The sequence below is a fragment of the Lemur catta genome, chromosome 18, assembly GCF_020740605.2.
Source record: "Lemur catta isolate mLemCat1 chromosome 18, mLemCat1.pri, whole genome shotgun sequence".
Lineage (NCBI taxonomy): Eukaryota > Metazoa > Chordata > Mammalia > Primates > Lemuridae > Lemur > Lemur catta.
This window is the reverse complement of record NC_059145.1, coordinates 6684367-6706040: the sequence shown is the minus strand read 5'-3', so window position 1 is coordinate 6706040 and position 21674 is coordinate 6684367. Positions and strand designations below refer to the sequence as shown.

The 21674-nt window shown below is 56.5% G+C and overlaps 1 long non-coding RNA gene across 1 annotated transcript; it reads right to left on the bottom strand.

Moving 5' to 3' along the window:
* Positions 1 to 486: 486 nt before the first annotated feature.
* Positions 487 to 5178, bottom strand: LOC123623475. Its single transcript, XR_006729863.1, has 2 exons — positions 4034 to 5178; positions 487 to 1027 (listed from the first exon to the last, which is right to left on the bottom strand). It is a non-coding gene; the product is annotated as an uncharacterized LOC123623475 (long non-coding RNA).
* Positions 5179 to 21674: the final 16496 nt, after the last annotated feature.

The following is a 21674-nucleotide window of genomic DNA, read 5'->3' as shown; positions in this document are numbered from 1 at the left end:
CCCTGTGAGCTCTGTCCTCTGGGTCTGTCCAACCCTCCCCTCCACCTCCACTGGGGCCCGCGAGGCTGAGGGCCACAGCTCGGCTCCTCCTGCCCTCCCTGCCTGCTCAGCCACCTGGCCTCCTGGCCGGCACGTGCCTGCTTGGCACCTCTGCCTTTGCTGTCCTCTTGTTCTGGAAGGTTCTCCCCACGACAACCATGTGCCTCTTTCTCACTCCTCTTTGGTTCTCTGCTCAAATATCACCATATCAGAGAGGCCCCTGGAGGCACACTGTCAACAAGGGGGATCCCTCCCTCCCACCGCCCTGCGCACCCACTCCCTCCACCCAGCTGTGCTCCCTCCCTAGCACTCGGCACCACCGCCTGTCCCACCTCGCCTCCCACGGAAGCGGCTATGAAACAGAACCAGGTCTGCTTTGTTCCCTGACACCATCCCAGCGCCTGGCACCCAAGTAGGAGCTCTAGAAGCACGTGCTGAACAAATGAATGAATTGTTAAATGTAAGCATTTAAATTACCACAGTTTTTGTAAAGCTTTGAGGGAATTTCTTGCATTTTTAACACATGAGGACTCAGAACATGGTGTTCAGTCGAGAGTCTCCTGTCTTGTGAGAGGCTCCCAGGATGAGCATGACTGGGGGTGGCTGAGACCAGAGGTCCTGCCCACCTCAGGGAAGGAGAAAGAGCACAGTTTTGATCAGTGCCAGGGGCCAAGAATGTCCCCCTTTCAGGGATGGAGCTTGCAGGCTGCTGTGAGCCACAGACAGGAGGCGGCAGTATGGTCTGTGGCCCCAGGGGTCGGAGCTCTGTCCACAGAAGTCCTGGTGCTGCAGAGGCCAAAACAAAGCTAACTATTCAGTGTGACCCAGGCCGTGAGGAGGATCTTCAGCAAGGGCATTTGCAGAATATGTAGGAGCTGTCATGCTCATATGAGGAAGGAAGAGCAAGGGAAGGAGAGTGGTGTAGACACAAACACAGGCAGCAGGTGCTGGGTGGATGGACAGTCCTCTTCCTGGGACATCATGGGTTCTGTTCAAGAAAAGGGCAGAGGTTGGCAAACACTGGATTAAACAAAGTTAAACTAGTTTTGCAGGACTTGTCAGAACCTTTAATAGAGACTTAAATGGGATATAGTGTGCCTCATTTCCCAAACTGATATGTTTTGGGGAGCACCCTGAGGGCTGAGAGGGCCATCTAACCCACCTTGGGAATATTTGACAAGAGCATAGGGGCACATGGCAGCCAGAGGTGGGGGTGGGGGTAGGAGAGATGCTACTAAAAAATAAAGCTGAGGCCCATTTGCAAACTCTTTGAATGCCCTGAAAAGGAGTTTGGACTTTATTGTATATGAAGTTAATTTGGATGAGGAATTTGTATTTAGTGATTCTAAGGCAGAGGATGCAATTGGAATGCTACGGGATCTTCAGGGAAGAAGTCAGTCTGGCACTGGGGCAAACTGTGCCCATCTAGGGAGGGAATGGTGGTGCTACAGATAGTCTTACAGGCTGTGCACGGCACAACTGCAGGGAGCACCAGCCCCAGGAACTACAACATGAGTGGTGCTTCCTGGGGCTTTGCAGTGCACATCTTGAACACCTGTCCATGGCAGCATGCCCTGAGGGTGGCAGTGCTCACTCAGCTCCAGTGAATTGCTACCAAATGGAAAGAATATTAAAACTAGCGGTCACAAAAGACTGCACGTCTCAGCCGCCTTGCGGTGTAGATGGGACACATGACTGATTTCAGTACTGAAAAATGAGTGAAAGTCAGATGTGTGTCACCTGCTGACGCTGTGCAACAAGCCATACGGACTTTTCTCCTGCCTCTTCTTTCCCTGAAGTAGCGACTGACAAGGCCACATGTCTCAGACGCCACTGAAAGACTGGGGCGCCTCCATCAGCCTGGTTCCCTCCCTCCCTCAGTGTGGGGAGCCCCGCCCCCTTGCACTGGGTGTGTAGTGCGAGAAGAAATAGACATCTGTGGGGGAAGCTCCTGAGACCTGGAGGTGCTTGTTACTGCGGCATAGCCCAGCATGTCCCGCCCTACACAGAAATAGAGCTAACTGCTCTCCTGACTTCTGATTTTGAAGAGAAATCTGGTGCTAAATGTTGCATGCCAATTAAAAATAACACCAAGTGTAGTCCAGGCCCAGCAGAAACCCCCGCCGGCGGGGGGGGCTCCTGGCCGTGGGTTTGCAGTCCACCCACCAGCTGGGGCTGGGCCGCGGGCCGCAGAGGCCTGTACGTGGAACGTGAGCGAACTGGCTTTTCTGTACTTGCCCATGCAATCTCGGATCTACTTGTGGGCGTATCAGGACAGAATGAGACTCTCTGGTCTATGATTAACTAGAAGTGATTGCCTGGCTACAAACAGAGAGGAAGAAGGCAATTCTATGGCTCTTTTAGAAGCTGCTAAAAAGCAGTATTTGGGCATTTGGACGCCGGTGGACCAGCGGCGATGAGACGCAGCTGACTCGGCCTCCAGGGATGCAGGGGAAGGTGACGAAGATCTCGGTGTTCAACTTCCAGCTCTGCTACTCAGTGTGTGACCTTGGCATGTCACCTCACCTCTCTAAGCCTGTTTCTTTGTGGGGACATTGGGGATCACAGTAGAAACCCACGCTCAGGGACCTCAGTGGGAGGAAGCTAGGTGTGTGGCCAGCTCTCGGTGCATTGTCCTTCCGCCTGGCAGGGGGCCGCCCAGGGGACGGCAGGGTGGGCCTTCCCCAACACAGGCGCGGTTTCCCTGGGGCTGGCCAGTTACAGACGGGCTGTGTTCGTTTCCTGTGGCTGCTGTCACAAATTACCACAAGTTTGGTGACCTTTTGTTCCTTTTTTAAAAATTGTGGGCCAGGCGCAGTGGCTCACGCCTGTAATCCTAGCACTCTGGGAGGCCGAGGCGGGTGGATCGCTCGAGGTCAGGAGTTCAAGACCAGCCTGAGCAAGAGCGAGAACCCATCTCTACTAAAAATAGAAAGAAATAATCTGGCCAACTAAAAATATATATAGAAAAAAAATTAGCCGGGCATGGTGGCGCATGCCTGTAGTCCCAGCTACTCGGGAGGCTGAGGCAGTAGGATCGCTTAAGCCCAGGAGTTTGAGGTTGCTGTGAGCTAGGCTGATGCCACGGCACTCACTCTAGCCCGGGCAACAGAGCGAGACTCTGTCTCAAAAAAAAAAAGAAAAAAGAAAAAAGGAAGAATAAAAATTGTGGTAAAAAACACACGACATAAAACTTACCATGCTAACCATTTGTAAGTGCACGGTTTAGTAGTGTTAAGTGTATTCATATCATTGTGCAACAGATCTCCAGAAACCATTTGCAACTCTTCATCTCGGTGACTTTTTAAACAACACACATCTATTCTCTTACAGGTCTGGAGGCCAGAAGTCCCACATCAGCGTCACTGGGCTGCAGTCAAGGTGTCGGCAGGGCTGGCTGCCCTTCCCGGCTTTTTCTAGCTTCCAGGGACACCTGCCTGCCTTGACAACAGTCCCCTTCCCTACGTCTCTCCAGCCACTTGCTTCTGTTGTCACAGCTCCTACTTCTGTAGTCAGCTCTCCCTCGGACTGCCCTTGTAGGGACACTCACGATTACGTTGGGGGCCCCCCCAGACAGCCCCAGCAAACCTTCCCCTGTCAAGGTCCTAAACTTCATCACATCTGCAAATCTCCTTTGCCCTGTAGGAGAACATACTCTCAGGTTCTAGGGATTGGGACCTGGAGGCCCTTGGGGGCGAGTATTCACCCACCACCCTGGCCGCTGTGGTCAGCTCAGGGCCCAGGACAAGCGGGGGTCTGGGGCTGGCCGGTGCTGGCCCCTGCTCTGGCTCTGGCCTCCAGAAGCATGCAGGTCCCTTCCTCTGGGTCCCCGTTCACCCTCTGGAAGGCAGGCTCTCCCCTTCCAGTCTTAGGTGACAGCATCTACCCTAGGAGCATTCATTGAACCAACAAAGCGCTGGGGATGCAGACAAAAAGTGCCGCTTTCCTGCAGCTTCTCCTCTAGTGGGGGAGACAGAATGAAGGAGACACGTACGTGGCACGTGAGGCAGAGCGAAGTCGCCTTCTTCCCGCCACTTTCCAGAAGGAAGAACAAGCTGGGCGGGGGAGGCGGAAGGGCCAGGACCCCAGCCCCCACTCGCCAGGCTGTGAAGGTTGAGCCCACACGCATTTATGAAGTGCCTATTATGTGCCAGGCATTGTTCCAGGACCTGGGACGCAGCCAAGAACAAGACAGACCCAGCCTGTCCGGGAGGATGTCTGTCCTATTGCCGCAGGGAGCAAAGCCAGTGAGGAGACAGATGGGACGAATTTGACGAACCAAACAGAGTCCTGGGCTGAGAAGTGATGGGGCCACTTCAGATGTGGTAGTCAGGGAGGGCCTCTTGGAGGAGGTGATAGCTGAGGAAGAGTCTGCATGGGGGGACGGGGGGGGCTCCAGGTTGAAGGGAGAGCACATGCAACGTGGGGGGATGCCCCCCCAGGCCCAGCACCATGTCTGGGTGGCAAGCGCTCAAAAGATAGTCCTGTCGGCAATGAGGACGGGAGGCTGTCCTGGGCCAGGGGCTTCCCACGCCGCGTGCTGTGGCCCGTGCTTCTGAGCCACTGGTCCCAGCAATGAATACACCTGGGACAGACCCAGGGGAAAGGCCACTTGAGCAGAACGAGGGCAAGCCCAGCCCTGGGTGGAACGGCCCGGCAGGGAGGAGCCCCAGCCAGGAAGGAGCCCCCCTAGGGCCCCTACTCCCACATGGAGCCCGGCTCCCACACGCGCCTGGTTTCTTTAACGAGGCCATCTGCCTGGCTGTCCTCACTCCGCCGAGCCTGGTGGGGCCATCCATCTCCCCCATCCCTGCCTCCCAGCTCTGTCACCACCGGGCCCCACCATTCCTGCCCAGCTCTGAGGGGGCCGTGGCAGGTGTGGCCTGCAGCCTTCGTGTTTACTCTTCTCATCTGACCACATCTGCCCCCGTGCTGAGTCACTCGCTCCATCTGCCTGTCCTCACTGTTGGATGGCCGCCGTCTCCTTCCTGGCTCTGGTGGAGCCACGTGGCAGCCCCCACGTGGAGTGGGTGCCAGCGCCGGCACACGCGTGGGGATGTGACTGTGAGCGGCTCAGTGCCAGCCTGAGTCCCAGGAAGGGCCCCTTCAGGGACAGCCTCCACTGGAGGCCTCCCCAAGGCCCCGGAGGGTCCAGTGGTCCCTTTGCCGAGTCTCAGAGAGACCGAAGAGGTGCAGAGACCAAAGGCCACAGCCAGGCCGAGGCAGAAGCTGAAATGCCCGGTGTAAAAGCTGGGTGTGAGCCCAGCTTTGCTCAATGCCAGAGTCTTTCAGTTTTGCATCTGAGCATGGAAATAAGGAGAGAGTGGGCATTTCCAGAAGGGCGTGGGGGCGGGAGACAGCTTGGAAGAGGAGAAAGCAAACAACAGTCACAAGCCTAGGGTTTGAGTTCCTGCAGGGCCATTTCCTAGGACCGAGAGCTCTGAATTAGGGGATTACTTAGCCTTTCCAAACCTGATTTTCTTTATATATATATATTTTGAAAAATAAACCCGTCGAGCCGAGGTAGTATAACACTGTCATCTACCTCTGCAGTCCTCAACCCAGGCCACGGACGTACTGGTCTGCGCCTGTGGGGACCCTGGTGGCACAGCAGGAGGGGAGCGGCGGGGAGCAGCAAAGGTCGAAGGTCGAAGGTCGTCTGTATTTGCAGCCTCCTGTCGGATCAGCAGCGGCATCAGACTCTCCAACGAACGCAAACGCCACTGCGAACCGCGTGCGCGGGATCCGGGTCGCCCACTCCCCGGGAGACTCTACCGCCGGTGACCTGAGGTGGCGCTGGGGCGGCGATGCTGGGCTGGGGAGCGGCGGCAAATCCAGACTGCCATTAGCACGGAGGTCCGACTGCGCAGCAAACGTAATGCGCTCGAATCCTCCCGAAACCACCCACACCCTGGAAAATTGTCTTCCATGAAGTCAGTCCCTGGTGCCAGACAGCCTGGGGACCGCTGATGTACCTCATAGGCCCAGCCTGGGATAGCACCCCTTCCTCTGGCAACAGCACCCCGAATTTCCCTCAGCCCCTCCCCTCATTTCCGGTGATTTGGAAAGGGCCGACAGGAGAGGACACATGACCAAGGATTAGCCAATCAGAGCACTGGAAACTCACCCCTCTTCGGTGATAGGTTCAGGGCAGGTGAGCGCCAAGCCAGGCCAGTCGGGCCTGAGCCTCCGCTGGAACTTCCCTAAGGAAGTGGTGCTCCTTGCCTGGGTCTGTGAGTGAGCAGGCTGTGGGGCAGAGCCACTGCTGGCTGCCAAACGGTGAGAGCCAGCCTGTGAGGAAAGCAACAGAGACGAGAGCTGTGCCAGGACATGGAGAATAGGAGCAGTCCCAATAAGCCCTAGATCCAGCTGGGCCTGAAGCCAGCTCCATTTCTGGACTGCTGAGTTCCCAGTGCCAATGCATCCCTTTTTTCTAGCATTGTCTGGGGTGGGTTCTGTCACTTGCAACTAAAAGAGTCTCATGCAATATACTCTTGAAAGGGACTAATGTGTGCTTAATACATAGTAGATAGATGTCTAAGATAAGGACTTTGTGAGTGGGAAAAGCCAATCTCAGGAGATGACATATTCTGTGATTCTGGTTGTGTAACGTCCTAGACATGGCAGAATGACAGAGGTGGAAAACAGACTAGTAGTGCTGGAGTTAGTGTTGGTGGTGGGAGGAGGGGAGTGTGACTAGGAATGAGCGGCACAGGGACATCTTTGTGGTGATGGAATGGTTTTGTATCTTGATCGCTGTGGTGGCTCCATGAATCCCCACATGTGAGAAAACGATGTGGAATGACGTGCATACACTGTGCCCATGTCAGCGTCCTGGGCTTGGAGTCGCACTAGAGTTATAGAAGATGTAATATTGGGGGAAGCCCAATGAAGGGTACGTGGGACCTCTCTGTACTATTTTGCAAGTTCCTGTGGATCTATAACAATTTTAAAACAAAAAAAAGGAAAAGTTCTTTGTAGGCTCACAACTCAGCGGTGTTTCGACCCCAAAAGGCAGAGCAGGTGGGGGCTTTGGAATCAGACGGGCCAGAGTTTAAATCCCAGTGGTCATCTCCCAGCTACCGTGACCTGAGGTCAGTCGCAGCTCTTCTCTCACTCTCAATGTCCTCATCTGTGAAATGGGCTTGTTGGTCTACCCTGCAGGCTGCTCGTGAGCAGAGGATGAAATCAAGACTGCGGTGCGCCTCGCTCAGGCCTGGCACGTAGGAGGCAGTGAGCGCGGCCTATGGAAGTGGCAGGAGAGGAGAAACCGGAGGCATAACAGGGAGGCCTCATGGTGCACAGGCCGAGGTCTCGGCTCCGGAGCCTCCCTGGGCTTGAATCCGGCTGTGCTGCTCCCTGCCTGGGTGACCTTGGGCAGGCTACTTGACCTCTCTGACCCCCACTTCCCCAGTCTGTACAGTGGAGATAATAATTGTACCTACTTCATAGGCTAGTTTTGAGAACTAAATGAGAGAACGCATCTGAGGCCCTTAGGGACGTGCCCGGCACTTGGCGAGGACAGTGGCCTCTGGGGTGAGGGGTCTGGCTCCATGGGTGTGGGCGGAGGGCCATCTGGCCACACAGTAGGGTCTGCGGCAACATCACCCTGGGGAAGCCCTGACTTCCCAGGGACCAGCCCCCCAGGAGGTTTCCCTTCAAAGTCCTGCAGCCAACCATGGTCCTTGGCTCCCACCGGGCCAAGCAGAAAATCTGACCCCAGGCACAGGGGAAGAGGCGGGGGGGGCACCCCAGCCTCCCCCTTTCCTTCTCTCCCCTCCCCGAGGAGGAAGAGCACAGGCTGAAATGGGATCCGCGTGGAAAGGACTTTGAGGTGCAGTCTCCGAGGAGAAAGGAAAGGATATAGTGTTCGTGGTCAGCAAAAGAAACTATGGGGACAATGAGGGCTCGCTGGGTGGCTTGAGGGGGGCTAAGAATTTCCTCTGTCCCCAAACATATAGTTCATGGTTCTGTCATGGTTTTAGGGAGCCTAAAACTCCATCATCACCAAGCTTATCCCTTAGGTTAAACATTGCCCACCCCTGTGTTCTGTTCTTCTTTTCAAGGTGGAGGAGTAAAGTATTAAGTCACTAATGTGTGGATGAATTTGTGACAGGGTTTGGGTGAGGCGCACTCAAAGCAGGCAGATGAGGGGCACCGGACCAAGAGGGACAGTGGTGCCCACGGCAAACGCTGCCTGCCCTGCCGGCTCTTGGTGACGATCCGTTTAGAGGCACCCCTCCTGTTCTGGCCGACGCAGACCCATCCGAGCAGTCTTGGGGCTGCTGCCTGCCTTCAATGCAGCTGCGAGCCGGCCGCACAGAGCCCGGCCGAGAGGAGGCTCGCTCCTGGCGGTGCCTAACGGTGAGGTGAGTGTGCAGCGCTCCTGGGTAGGAGGGGCTGTGCCAGGCTGCAACTGCGGTGCGGCAACCTGGTGCTTGCTGCCGTGGAGCGATGGAGCTGGCTGGAGGTGAAAACCCCCACCCTGGAGTCAGCGCTACGGGAAGGGAGTCTCAATTTCAAATGAGCTGGCGATTCCATGGAATGGGAGAGGCTTTATTAAGTAGTGGCTGAGAATAAGCCAGGGTGGCTTTAGCAAACTCTTGTTGCCTCGTGTAGCAGTCTAGCTTCAGGTATGGCTGGATCCAGGACTCCCTGTGAGACCACCTAGTATTAATAGTTCCTCAGACTGTGTGCTTCCTGTTTAACATCGGGGGGGGGGGGGGGGGGGGGGGGAGAACAAGTCTACAGCCAGGCATTGCCTGCAAAGCTTCCAAGTTTCTTTCTGATTGGTCTGGATTCGGTCACATGCCCACTCCCGAAACCAGACACTGTGGCCAGGAGGATGGGGTATGCTGATTGTCTTGTCCTACTCCAAGGGGCCAAGCAAGGCGGGAAGGGGTATCAGCTCTATCCCAGCCTCACAGAGGGCAGGAGCCCAGCGGGGCGGCCCTGGCTGGGAGGCAGGCGGAACGCCAGCCCCTCACACAGCAGAGCCCACCTCCTCACAGGTTAGGCAACTGCCTCTGCAGGCGGAGCTGCTCCTTCCCATTTGACAGGTGAGAACACTGAGGTAGAGGGACTTGCCCAATGCCCAGAAAGGGATTTCAGCCTAGTTCCATTTTTATTCCAAGTTCTCTCCAACCTCCTGGTCCAGCTGGTACTAATCCCCCAGCACACGCCCCCTGCCCTGACATTCCAGAGTATTTAGACTCCTAGATTTGGGACCTGGAAAGGATCTTAGAGTTTGCTGTTTCCAATCTCCTTCAGTGACGTGCCCAAGGTCACAGCAGTGAATAGCAGAACAGAGACCAGAATCCAGATCTGCTACTGTCCCTTATCTCGCGTCTGCCCCACTGCTTGGGAGCCTGGGCTCAACCGTGTGACCTGGTCTCTATCTCTTGCCAGCCTCAGTTTCCCACCTCCCCACGGTGAGGGGAGTCCCGGGGGCCTTGCCGTCTCTCTGGCCTCAGGCAGCTGCAGCCCTTGACTGACGGCTGCGCTCGCTGCCGCCCCCCCCCCACAGCTGTTGCGTGTGTCTTACTTCTCCCAGGCATCATTTTTTCTCAGTAATTGCTTTGTTCTAATTCTTTAGAGATAATTTTCTTCTGTTACTTTATTTCTACAGTTAACACCCTCCAATTAATTTCATAGCTCTTGAAAGTTCCCACATAAGTTGCCCTCACAGACTCTTCCAGTTTAGCCACTGCGTGCGACAGCGGTGTCTCTGGCAACCCAGCCACCAGTTCACGCCTGCTGCACCCAAGGCACTTTGAGCTCAGTGGTTGCATTTGATCTTGGCAATGACCTTAGGAGAGCAGCCGCATTTTACAGGGAGGAAACACTGAGGCTGGAGGGGGGTAAAGCGGACTGCTCAAGGGCCCCGCTGCGGCAGAGCAGGCATTGGAACCTCCGCCTCCAGCCGCCCTCCCCAGCCCACAGCTGCTGCAGATGCAGGGGAGAGTGCGTGGTGGCTGTGGGGCCCCAGGGGCACGTCTGTCCTGCTGGGGTGGCCCCACCCCTGGTGACCCTCGGCAGACCATCCCTGGATCCTGCACTGTGACACTGCCCTGGCAGGCGGGGGCGGGAGAATCAAATCCAGGGAAACGTGGGGTCTGGCATTCATGTGCGGACGGGAAAGAGACAGTGGCAGCTGTAGCGTCTCCAGGGAAAAGGAGGAAAAAAAAAAAAAACACCCAATACCAACTACATTTGCAGAGAAATAAAAAATGATTTCAAATTTTATTTTCCTGTCTCTCTCAGCACACCCCCAGTGCTATTTTATCTAGTAAATAGGAGGCCCGGTTGGTATTCTCGATCATGACATTAATTCTCCAGTGACCCTGGGCATCTTCCCTCCCTTCGCGGAGCCAGTTTCTCCACCTATCACCACCTGCTCAAGGACAAGGTGTTCTCGTGGGAAGGACGCTGCCAGGCTCTGGAGCAGACTCGGCCATGTCACCGGGGAGCGGGTGGCCGAGGGGGTGGGTGGGGCTCAGGGTGCTGCTCCCATCCTCCCTCTCCTCTCTCCTGACCACAGACCCCTCCCTCCCGACTGGGCTTCACAGATCCTCCAGCCAACCTCCCTGTCCTGTTAGATTCTGGAATTTTCCCCTGTTCCCACCCCCAAGTTGAGTGAAGGGTTGCAGCCGAGTCCACAGCTGGGTGGCACCTTCCACCATCCTGTGGTTGGTTCGGTATCATTTTTCTACTCTTTCAGCCATGCCCCATCCTTGGGGGCAATGTTGCCGCGGGGAATTGGCCTCGTGTTTGCTGACCTCCTCACTCAGGGCCCTCCTCCCTCGGACCCCATCTCTGCCATCCCGCCGTGGCTCCCAGAGCCATGTGGCAGGGGGCCCACAGTGCCCCCTGCCCCAGCGCGAGCCTGGAAGGCCAGTTTGAGCAGCGCGCGGGAGGCCCGAGCCTCCCGCCCACACAGGCTACTGGATTCGGAAAACAGCTCGTTGGTGAGGGAGGAAGAAGTACCCACCCCAAATGACGAACTGCAGAGGCGCTGGGCTGGGCTTCGGCAAATACAGATGAAAACAAGTCCCTGACGAAAAATTCTCAAGATTTTTGCTCTTGTTCAGAACCAAAGTCTAATTTTAAAATATTGGTGGTCAGGAAAGAAAGGTTTCAGGTGGGGGCGGGAGCCGAGTTCCGGCCTGCAGGAGACCCGGGGCTTTGCGGCCTGGGAGGCTCTGAGCGCTCGGACGTGCGACGCATCCTGTGGGCCCCCACTTCCCCACTGCTCCTCGAGGGCCCTCGGACGGGCAGCCCTGCGAGGCAGGCACAGAGCGATATCCTTCACCATTGTTTTAGTGGAGAAGGAAACTGAGGCTTGGGGAGATGGTCATTTCGGGGTGGATCCGGGTCTGGGTCTTTCTGCCGAGGCAGGAGGTGGCCTCTGTGGGGACCGAGATGTCTGTAGCTTAGGGACTTCAGGTTATGTCTGCACAAAATCCTCCTGAAACCCAGGTTACAATATTTAACAACCGGAGGGCCAGGGCGCTGGGGCGGCAGGGCTGTGGCCCGCCAGGGGCCAGGCAGGCCCAGGAGGCTCTGGAGGCTGGATGTGGGGGCAGAGTGGCCAGGACAGAGGAGCAGGGACCTCTGGGAGCCAGAGGCAGCAGCTACTCCCCACCTGGGACAGAAGCCTTTTAATATTTTAGTCACTGGCTTGGGCCATTGCGTGCCTGGGTGGTCGCCAAGGCTGCTGGAGCCTGGCTGTGACCCGCACTCACCTCGCACAGAGCCACGCCTGCCGTGCGCGGCGTCCGGGCCTCGCTTACACGGGCCTGGGAGGCCTCGGGGAAGGTGGCAGGCTGGGCTCTCGGGTCATTCACCTGGTGCTTGGGAACTTTGGGCAGATGAGACCACCCTGCCCTGGGCTTGGCCCAGAGCCTGGCATGAGGCTACTACTTAGGAAATGTCGGCTGCACTTGGAATTTCCAGACCTGCTCTCCTGCCTGTCCCAGCTCCCCCCTGGTGAGAAAGGTGCCCCTCAAGCCGCGAGACAAGCGGCTGGAACAAGCAGACCAACACCTGCGCGTCCGGGCCGTGGCCACCACTGCCTGCCGCAGCCCAGGCCATGGGGCCCCACCCGAGGACAGAGTCCTACCTTGGTGCCACATCTTGCATGTGAAGGCGAAGGTGGGACAACCTGGCTCACGCACCTGCGGGGCTCCGCCTGCTGGGATGCTGGGGGACCTGTCCAGACCTCACACCCACCTCAGAAGGGACCAGAGGGGTTTTGAAGGGGGCCCTTCTCAAGCGCGGCCCCGAGCGGGGCTGGGTCAGCACGCCATCTCCTGAGGGGCCGCGTGCCAGCAGCCTCCGCCTTGGAACCCGAGCCAGCCCTGTCCCTCCTATCTGAGGCTTCCTGCTTGCCCCCGAGGGGGTCACTGCTGAGGGGGACTCTCCCCCACTCTGTGTGGGCCGGGCCAGGCACAGGGGCAACAGGGAAGAACTTGGCCAGATGCCTTTCCTCCCTCCTGTCACCCCTGGAAACTACACTTCCAAGCCTTCGCACCCTGCAGGCTGGTAGCAGCAGACTCACGGCCTCCCTGCTGAGAGGAGGGGAGGGAACTGGGACGGAGCCTGGGGTGGAGGGAAGGATGATTTTGGAGGGGCCACTACATTGGTGGCTGCCCTGGTCTCTGGCCAGGACAAATGCTCCCTAGTCAACATGTGGGCGTGTAGCTCCTGCCCCAGAGTCACCTGGGCGTGCTGGTTAAACATGGCCGCTCAGTCTGCCCAGTGGACACCAGCCGGGCCGGCCATGGAAACAGCTATTAAACAACGACTCTAGCGATTCTCCTGCTTTGAAACATTTGCGAACCGCCCGTTAGGCTGAGATGTCGTGCTTCTGGGGCTAGAATCTGCCTTAACTTCCTCCTCGCCTACCCCAGACTGTCTGGGTCCAAGTCCCATTTTGCCACTCAGCAGCAGTGGGAGTTTGGCCGGGGGGTTGACGTCTGTGCCGCAGCTGCCTCATCTGTGAGATGGGAGAGAAGTGGAACCCACCTCCCTGTTCAGCCTCGGAGCCCTGCTTCCGAGGGAGTACAAGGCGCAGGGGCTGTCAGGGATGGGGACCTGTCCCCGTCTCACCCCACCCTGTCATGCACCACGTGTGGCATTTGTCAGGGTGCGGGTAGCTCCGACCCTGGCTCCCCTACTCCACCCCTGCGCCATCGTGGGCAAACCCGTCCTCAGTGCTGGGACGCAGCTCTCCCAGACACGGGGGCCCCTGTTTGCGTGCGGTCAGGACGCAGACGGTAAAATCACAAACAAATCAGTGAAACAAATAGCGGTAACTGCTGTGAAGGCAAGAAAAGCCAGGGCTGCCGGAGACAGTCACGGCTGGGAGGTGGCGGTGGCCTCTCTGGGGAGCTGGTCTTTGGGCAGAGACCTGAATGCCAAGTTACTGGCTGCTGTAAACGGTGGCAGAGAGGACAGCAAAAGCAAAGGTCCTGGGGCAGGAATGGGTGTAGAATGCTAACGGTGTGGTGGGGCATCCCAGTGTGGTGGGGAGAGGTGGTCAGAGGGGGGCGGGGCCGGTGGAGTGTATTCTCAGTGTGACGGGAAGCTCATCCCAGCTGGGGGAATTAAGTGGGGAAGTGAAGTGCAGTGCTTGGACCTGGGTTGGTGCTAGGTAAGTGCCCTCACCCTGTGACAGCACCACCCTGGCTGAGACATTGGGGCCACACGGTGACTTGGAGACTTAGGTTCTATAAGCAAGAGCCTGGAAACAATTTAAGATTGATCCCAAGTCTGGACACTGGGGTCACATTTAAAGATGTCAGGATGTGTTTGTTTAGATCGCTGGCTTCTCTCTGCCCTCAGCACGAATCACAGTAACCATGTTCCTCTCTGTTTGTTCCTCAAACCTAGAACACCGGGTTTTTCAGGGCTCTAAGGTCCTTGAATGTTGTGTCCTGGGGAAGGACAGAGCCTGGTCATTTTGGGATTTGGACCCTCTCTCCTCCTGCTTCCAGGTGGTCTGGTGTCTGCGTTGGTGACTGCCTGCTTGCTCCTCCTCAGAGGATGGGACCAGCCACCTGCCCAAGGGGGTGCGCCAACCCCGCCAACACCCTCGGGAGGCCTGGCTCCGGGGACAGGGTCGGAGCGGGCTGTGAGGAGGAGCAGCAAGGAAGGAAGGAGGCAGAGCAGCTCGGGGAGGGGGGGTGGCTGTTGCCATGGAAGGAGCTGCAAGGTATTCTGGGATCAGCATCCTCTCTGCAGAGGATGGGGTGGGGGGCGGCTGGCTGGGAAGGTGAGGGGAGTGCTTGTGCCATTCCTTTGTCCTTGGTGCCTTTCTGCATCCCTGCCGGCCACGAGGCCCCCCACACCCCGGGCTGGCCCTCTGCCGCAGGCCTGGTGCCCGCCCCCGCCCACCCGGCGGTCCCCTCCCCGTCCTGGGGTCTGCCTTGTGTACAGACGGCAGCCAGTGGCCCCTTTCCAGGAGGCCTGTTTACCAGCACGACTACAGCAAATTAGTGCTCTTAAGAGGCATTCAGCGTTTATCCCCTCGAACACACTGCCGCAAAGGGGGCCACCTGCCTTCTCCCCCGAATCTGCTGAAATGGGGTTTGCTGTGCATCTTAATCGACTTCCTTCCACCCACCACATTAAATACGTTTAATCTACTCTTGCAAATGGCTAATTTTGAAAATCCGCTTATCAGAATTAGGTCCTCAACATCCATATTTATTTACTTTTCATTTTCATAATCTTTATTTTTTTTTCTGTGTGTGACTGAATTCCGTTTTCTATTGTCTGGCTCTATCTCAAAAGTCCTGGGGGCCAGGGCACAGGGACAAGGGCCAGGTTAGGAGCGAACTGGAAATGGAACCGAGGCAGGGATGCAAGGGACGGGCTCAGGACTCACCGCGAACGGGAAGGCTCTGCTCTTCCTGGGGCGGGGGGCGGGAGCCATCTTTGGGAAATTGCAAAAAGCCGAGACTTGAGCAGAATGGGCGTAAGAAGACAAGAGCCTCCCGATGGATCCCAGGCTCTTGGGGTGTGTTTCTGTTTTACAAAGGGAACCAGCAGCCGTGGCAGAAACGTGCAAGAACGTGGTTGGGATCAACGCTTTTTCCCAGCTCCTGCTGGGAGCCGGGCTCCGCGTGCAGTGTTTTATAACACATGTGTCATCCCAAATGCTCACGCCAGCCCTGCTCAGCAAGTGAGAGACAAGAGAACTCGTGCGCTGGTTCAGACGCAGGTTCATGTCCAGACTGCATGTCCTTCCCCTTTGCAAGTGTGCATGGGATGATCTCTCCATCTGAGTGTGTAAAAAGCACAGGTGTGTTTGTACAGGACATGGGCCCACGAGCAGCACAGACTCAAGGGACAGATGGGTGCTCGGAATCTGGAAGACGGCTCACCAGGGGCGCCCGCGCAGCTCTGGGCCCCGGTTTTGCCTGTGGCCTGCCTCACTGGCTCAGAGACACTGCAAGTTGGGTAAGAGCAGCTGCAGAGCTGGAAGAGCGGTGAGCCCACTTGGCCCCTGAAGGACGTATTCACTCGGTGTTATTTTTGTTGCTGCTGATCCCCTTATGGGCTTATTTGGGGACACATCTAGGGTAAAACCCTGAATCTGATTTTATTTAATTTCCTTTCAACATTGCCTGGGTACCTCCTATCTGTAGAAGGCTGGGATGGAAGGATGAATCAACTACATTTCTAGCTATGGGAAGCTCACATTTGGTGGATTTTAAGACTCCGAACAGCAAAGTGTTAACACATACATATGAGACCATTTTATTCTCTCCAAGGATTGCTGAGCTATTTCATAGCCACCTTGGAGAATGAAAGGCTGCAGCAGAAGAAATTGAAATATTTTTTCAAATCCAGCGGGAATTTCTAAAGCACCGTGCATTAATTACATCTTGGTGGTTGAGATTAGGGCTGAATTATCAGCAGACCTGAGCTCAAAGCTTCAGTTCTGCCATGTCCAGTGTGTGACCCTGGGCATGTTGGAGCCTCAGTACCCCGATCTGTAAAGTGGGGTTGTACAAACATTTACCCATAGGGCTCTGCAGACTTAAATTCATGCAGCACGTGGAGCGTTCAGTGCGGCACCTGACGAGGGCATACGCCTAACAACTCAATGGAATGCATTATCATGCACGATAATTTACTCAATCAAACTCAGCAAATAGAATGCAAAGATGGAGAAATAAACATTGATCATCTGTTTTCCAACATAGAAAGCATGTTTGTAAAGCACCTGGAAAGGTAATCAAACAACACCTCTCCAGGCCCTGGTACCAGCGGCTGGGTGAATGGCAAGATGGACCAAAGTTTACCCAGGTCAGGACCCCTCCCTCATTCCCCAGCCCCCACCTTTTCCCCTTTCAACTTCCTGCCTCTCTGGAATTGCCTGATGTCCCCAGGATCTACCAAAGGAAGTTGCTTCAGACTTGGAAATAGCCTGTACTTAATCCCCCCACCCCGCCCACCTGAGGATAAAAACTCCTTGCAGAAGACAAAATTTCCTCCCGTCCCATGTTAGGGACGCGTGGGCGCATGTCTGCAGGAAGGGGAAGCCGTGGGAGTGTGTGTGCCGATGCAGGAAGGAAGCTGGCGTGTGCGCAGGGAGACACCTGTGGGCGTGGGCGCGGGGAATTGTGAATGAACCAGCATGTGTGCGGAAGGGGCGGCGACCCAGAGTAGACCCAGTCCCTCCAGCATCCACTCTGGATCAGGACCCCTTCTGCAGAAGCGTGCCAAGTAACGTGGGTGGCATGGGCTCGTGGGGATGGGCTGAGGTTCTCTACAGGAGGTCTAAAGAGAGAAACCGCAGACCCAAGGGCCCAGACAGGCGAGAGGTCAGAAGGCCAGGCCGAGCGGGTGCTCTGGGAGGATGTGAATGTGCGGCTCCAAGGGGTGGACGGAAACCGGCCGTGGAGGTGGGCAGGGGGGCAGAGAACTGTGTGGGCAGCAGAGAGGATGACCCAGCTCGGGGGGGGGGGGGGGCGCGACAGAGGGGCCGAAGCAGCCCAGAGAGAGGATGGCAGCTCCGTGTCACGCTGAGGAGGCCCAGGGGGCGGAGGGCGGGTGAGGACCCACCAGGGCTTTATAGTACTGCCTGCTGATTTTGAAAGCCAAGTCAAGCTGCATTTAAAATAAGAGATTCCATGCCAGCACAAAGAAGTAGGTCCCCTCTTAGTAAAAAACACAAAAGCTCCAAAAGGAAGGTCTCCAGGTGGGAATGAGCAGCCGGAACAGGAGGCGCTGGCTGGGACCCCCCCAGGATTCCACATGCCCCTAAGGAAGAGGCTCCAGTTTCTGCCCCCCACTACCACGGGGGCTGCGGAGCTGCAGCCGCTTGCTCCAGGACTCTGGCTCCAGCAGAACAAAAACCTCCTTCCTTAGGCTCCTTTAGTACACTGAGTAGGGCCAAATTTTTTTTTTTTTAATTTAGGGCATGTGTATGCACAGACAGACACATGCAGACGTTCCTGCCTCCCGTTCGAGCCTGCGGGAGCGCTGAGTCCTCGTCCCTGCCGCATCCCACCTCGCTGTACCTGTTGGCCAGGTTGTCCCTGGTTGTGACTGAAGGAACACCCGATCCAGTTGCTTATACAAAGGAGGGAACGTGTTGGCACAGCTAGATCCAGGACTCCAATGAGGTCTTTGGGACCTAGTTTTCCTCTCTCTTTGGGGTCCGCCTTCTGCTGGGCTGGCTGCAGTCTCAAGCTTGGCGTCGGGGTCCTCAGAAGCTCTGGGCTCCCCCCGCAGCAAGGTGGCTCCCCCCACACCCCCGTTGGGGTCAACTTCAGAGGAAGGAGCGGAAGGCTGAGCCTGTCTTAGCTAGAACTGGACCAGGTACCCTTTGCAGGCCAGTCATTCTGCCGGGATCCCCAGAGCCCAAAGGGGAATGTGAGCATCTGCTACGCAGGGCGGTGAACAGTGGCACTCAGACCCCTGGTGTCCCCGCAGCCGTGGAGGAGGTGCGCCAGGACGCCAGACGCAGATGGGGCACCATCCAGGCGGGGTGTGCAGCCTGTCTTGCCACACTCGTCTCTCCTCTCCTAGGCAGCTGGTGAGGCAGGTGGGGAGCCCAGCTTGGATGTTACAACTCACACATGCCAAAGGGAAAGCGGGACGGCCTGAAAATGCAAGAGGCAGGAAGGCAGGTCTGTGTTGTGGGGGGCCGGTCATCATTTCCTGCTGCTCAGAATCCACCCTCTTCACGGTACCTCCCCAAGTTTCCCCTCTGTACCCGAGTAACTCAGTCACCCACCTCCAGGGCAGAAGCGAAGGCTCTGGGCTCCCCCTCCCCACCCCAGACACAGCCGCTGGTGGCCTGGGTGACTCTTGGTGGGATGTCTCAGCAACGGCAGCCTCCCAGCGCGGGTACTGGGGTGGCCAGAGCAAGCCCTGGCCTGGCTGTGCTGCTTCCTCTCACTTCCTGCTCGCCCTCAGGCCTGGCTCCTCAGCCTCCCCTGACCCGAGGAGGTGCCCCTCCGCCACACGGCCCAGAGTCCCCTGTTCTTCCATTCGTGACAGCCACTCCCTGACGCTCTCGCAGAGCTCAGGTTTCTGTCCCACCGGGGCCAGCTCACTCCAGGACTCGAGCTCTGTCCGCTGCTCTGAGGGGAGACCAGCCCAGCCCGGGGTGGGGGGCAGGGCGAGGACTTCGCCACCCCCTGGCCTGGCCGCTTGCTTCCGGCCCTCACCAGACCCGTGGAGGTGGCCGCCCTCCAACACTGCCACGCCCTCCCCGCCAAGGTCAGAGAGCCTCCTCCGCGGAGCTTCCCCTCTCGGACAGCCCTGGTTTCTAGTCTGAGTGGCAGACTTGTCCCTGACTCACTGGGGACACCCTGGCAAGTGGCTCAGTGAGTGAGCTCACTCACGTTGACGCTGACGTTTTAATCAGAGTGTTTATCTCCCACCACCCACCCCTGCACTAACCGAATTTCTTCTCCTGCCCTGAGGGTGTCTTTTCTCTCCCAGCCTCCACGTCAAACATGAGTCACTTGCTGCAGAAACAGACACCAGGCTGCAAAGCTCCGAAGGCTCCAAAGCCACCGGAGGACGACGCTGGTGGACGTGGGGGTTCGTGTTCGCAGAGACGACGCACTCAGCTGAGGCCGGGGGAGGCGGCCGGAGGGGGGCGCTGGGCATGGTTGTGCACCCCAGCCCCGCCCCAGCTCCCCCCCCATTTTCTCCTACAGGAGCACCTCCAGGTGGCCACTCGGGAGCTGAGTTGCTCTGAGCGGCCTCGGCAGTTGCCAGCGGTCACAGGTTGTCAGCGGCCACTCATTTCCCAGCAGTGCCCTGGGGACAAGTGATGCTGTCTGAGCCCTGGGAATCACAGCCCTACTCAACTCGGCCAGCCCCAGAATGGAGGACGGGGACACGTGGAGGGGTGACAGGGCATGAGGAGCAAGGCTTGCCCTGCCGCGGGCCACGTGGGATCAGTTTGCTATCACCCACAGTGGGACATAGCACTGACCCCAAAGTAAGAGCCAGCCTGTGCATCTAGGGTGACAATGGGCACCCTTTGGGGTCAACACTCTGGCACTGTCTGAGAGTCACACATACGGGGGGGGAGGGGGCATGGCGGTCACAGCGCACACAGCGAATTCACATTCACTTTGCTCAAGGCTCCCTGGCCCTGGGGTGAGGCTGTGCCTGTCAATCAATGAATAGAGCGTGAGCTGCAGGCAGTGCTGGGGGGCCAGGCTGCTGGCTAGAGGAGGAGAATGTTCTGGAAAGTACAGCACAGAGCACTGAGCCTCTGTGGGCCAGCAAGTGTTTCCCAGAAACGCCCAGGCCAGAAGTGTTCGAGCTTGCCACCCAAGGCTGTCCAAGCTGCATCGAGTGTCCAGGATGATTCCAACTTGTCCACCAGAGCCTGGCTCCCTGTGGACCGGCTGGCTGTCTGCTGGCAGCCCAGCGCCTGGCAGAGAACCAGCCCTCAGCAGGTCTCCCTTAATATTTGCCGAAGAAAGAGCCTGCCACCCGTCAGACAAGAAGTGGCAAGTTAGTCACTGACTAGCAAGGGGATATTGCAACTGGTCGAATATATGAATCGACTGGTCAAGTTAAAAATCAGAATTAAATCTATTCAGATGCTAAAGTTAAAAGGACCCAGTGATACATTGGTCTGGTGGTTTCTTTTGTGACAACAGCTCTGAAGCGTTACCTATTTTTCACTCAGAGCTCTGTCTAAGTGTGTTCCGTTTTGGACTTTATAATTTATTTTAGGGCTCCCACTGTATCTTTGCTCTCTGCATCTTGGGATGGCTCTGGGCTAAAAGCAATAACTGATCTCAGGCGGAGAAAGAGAAAGGCTGAGTTGCAGAGTGCAGCCTCTGAAAGGGAGAGATTTTCCAGAGACCTCAGGTGGTAGCTGCAAGTTGTCTTCTGTCTGGGGGCCCATCGTACGCCACCTTTCATCCAAGGATGCAAACATTTCTGCGCAAAAACAACCCACAGCCACAAAGCCGGAAGGTTTCTGAGCATGTGGATCAGCAGGAACACCCTGGTAATAATGAGCAACGCTTGCATGATGCTTGAGCAAAGCTTCCCAGCAGGAGCGCGGAGGCCCTGGGTCTCCGGTGCACGCTGCTCCCCTTTGCCACCCAGGCTGCTCACAAAGGCTGGATGGGTATGCAAACAGCATTTTAAGTTATCATAGTTATTTGTGTTCTTCTATATTAGAAAAAATATTCTAGTACAGCAAACCTGTGATTTCATGCATATTATTTTTGTTTTATTTCATCTCGACACAGAGTCTTGCTCGGTTGTCCAGGTTAGAGAGCACTGGCGTCATCAGAGCTCACTGCAACCTCAAGTTCCTGGGCTCAAGCGATCCTTCTGCCTCAGCCTCCCGAGTAGCTGGGACTACAGGCATGCGCCACCATGCCTGGCTAATTTTTTTCTATATATATATTTTAGTTGGCCAGATAATTTCTTTCTATTTTTAGTAGAGACGGGGGTCTCGCTCTTGCTCAGGCTGGTCTCGAACTCCTGACCTCGAGTGATCCACCCGCCTCGGCCTCCCAGAGTGCTAGGATTACAGGCGTGAGCCACCGCGCCTGGCCTAATTTTTCTACTTTTTGAGAGACGGGGTCTCGCTTTTGCTTAGGCTGGTCTTGAACCCAAACAATCCTCCTGCCTCAGCCTCCCAGAGTGCTAGGATTCTAGGTGTGAGCCACCGTGCCCAGCCGATACGATTGTTCAGGATGGGGAGAAAGTATGTATTTAAATTAAAAACAAGTGAGCCAGTTTACTGACAACAGTCAAGTAAATAATAGTATACAGGTGGTGCACAGACATAGCAAAAATCACGAACGTGTCACGTGAATGGCTGAGTTTGAGAAGTGTGGCTTCATGTCATTTGCTGCAGTCCTTGTTATAAAAGCACACACGGACTCTGAGCTCCCTGCTCCTGTCTGCAGCGGTCCCCAACCTTTTTGGCACAAAGGACTGGTTTCATGGAAGATAATTTTTCCAAGGGGGTGGGGCGGAGCTGGTCTCTAACATGCTACGGACCAGTCTGCGGCCCAAGGACTGCAGTGTTATAGCGGTCATCACAGAGTTGTAGCGATCATTGCTTACACTGATTGCAGTGTTACAGCGAGCAATGTTTCCTAAGCCCACGGGCAGCGAGGAAT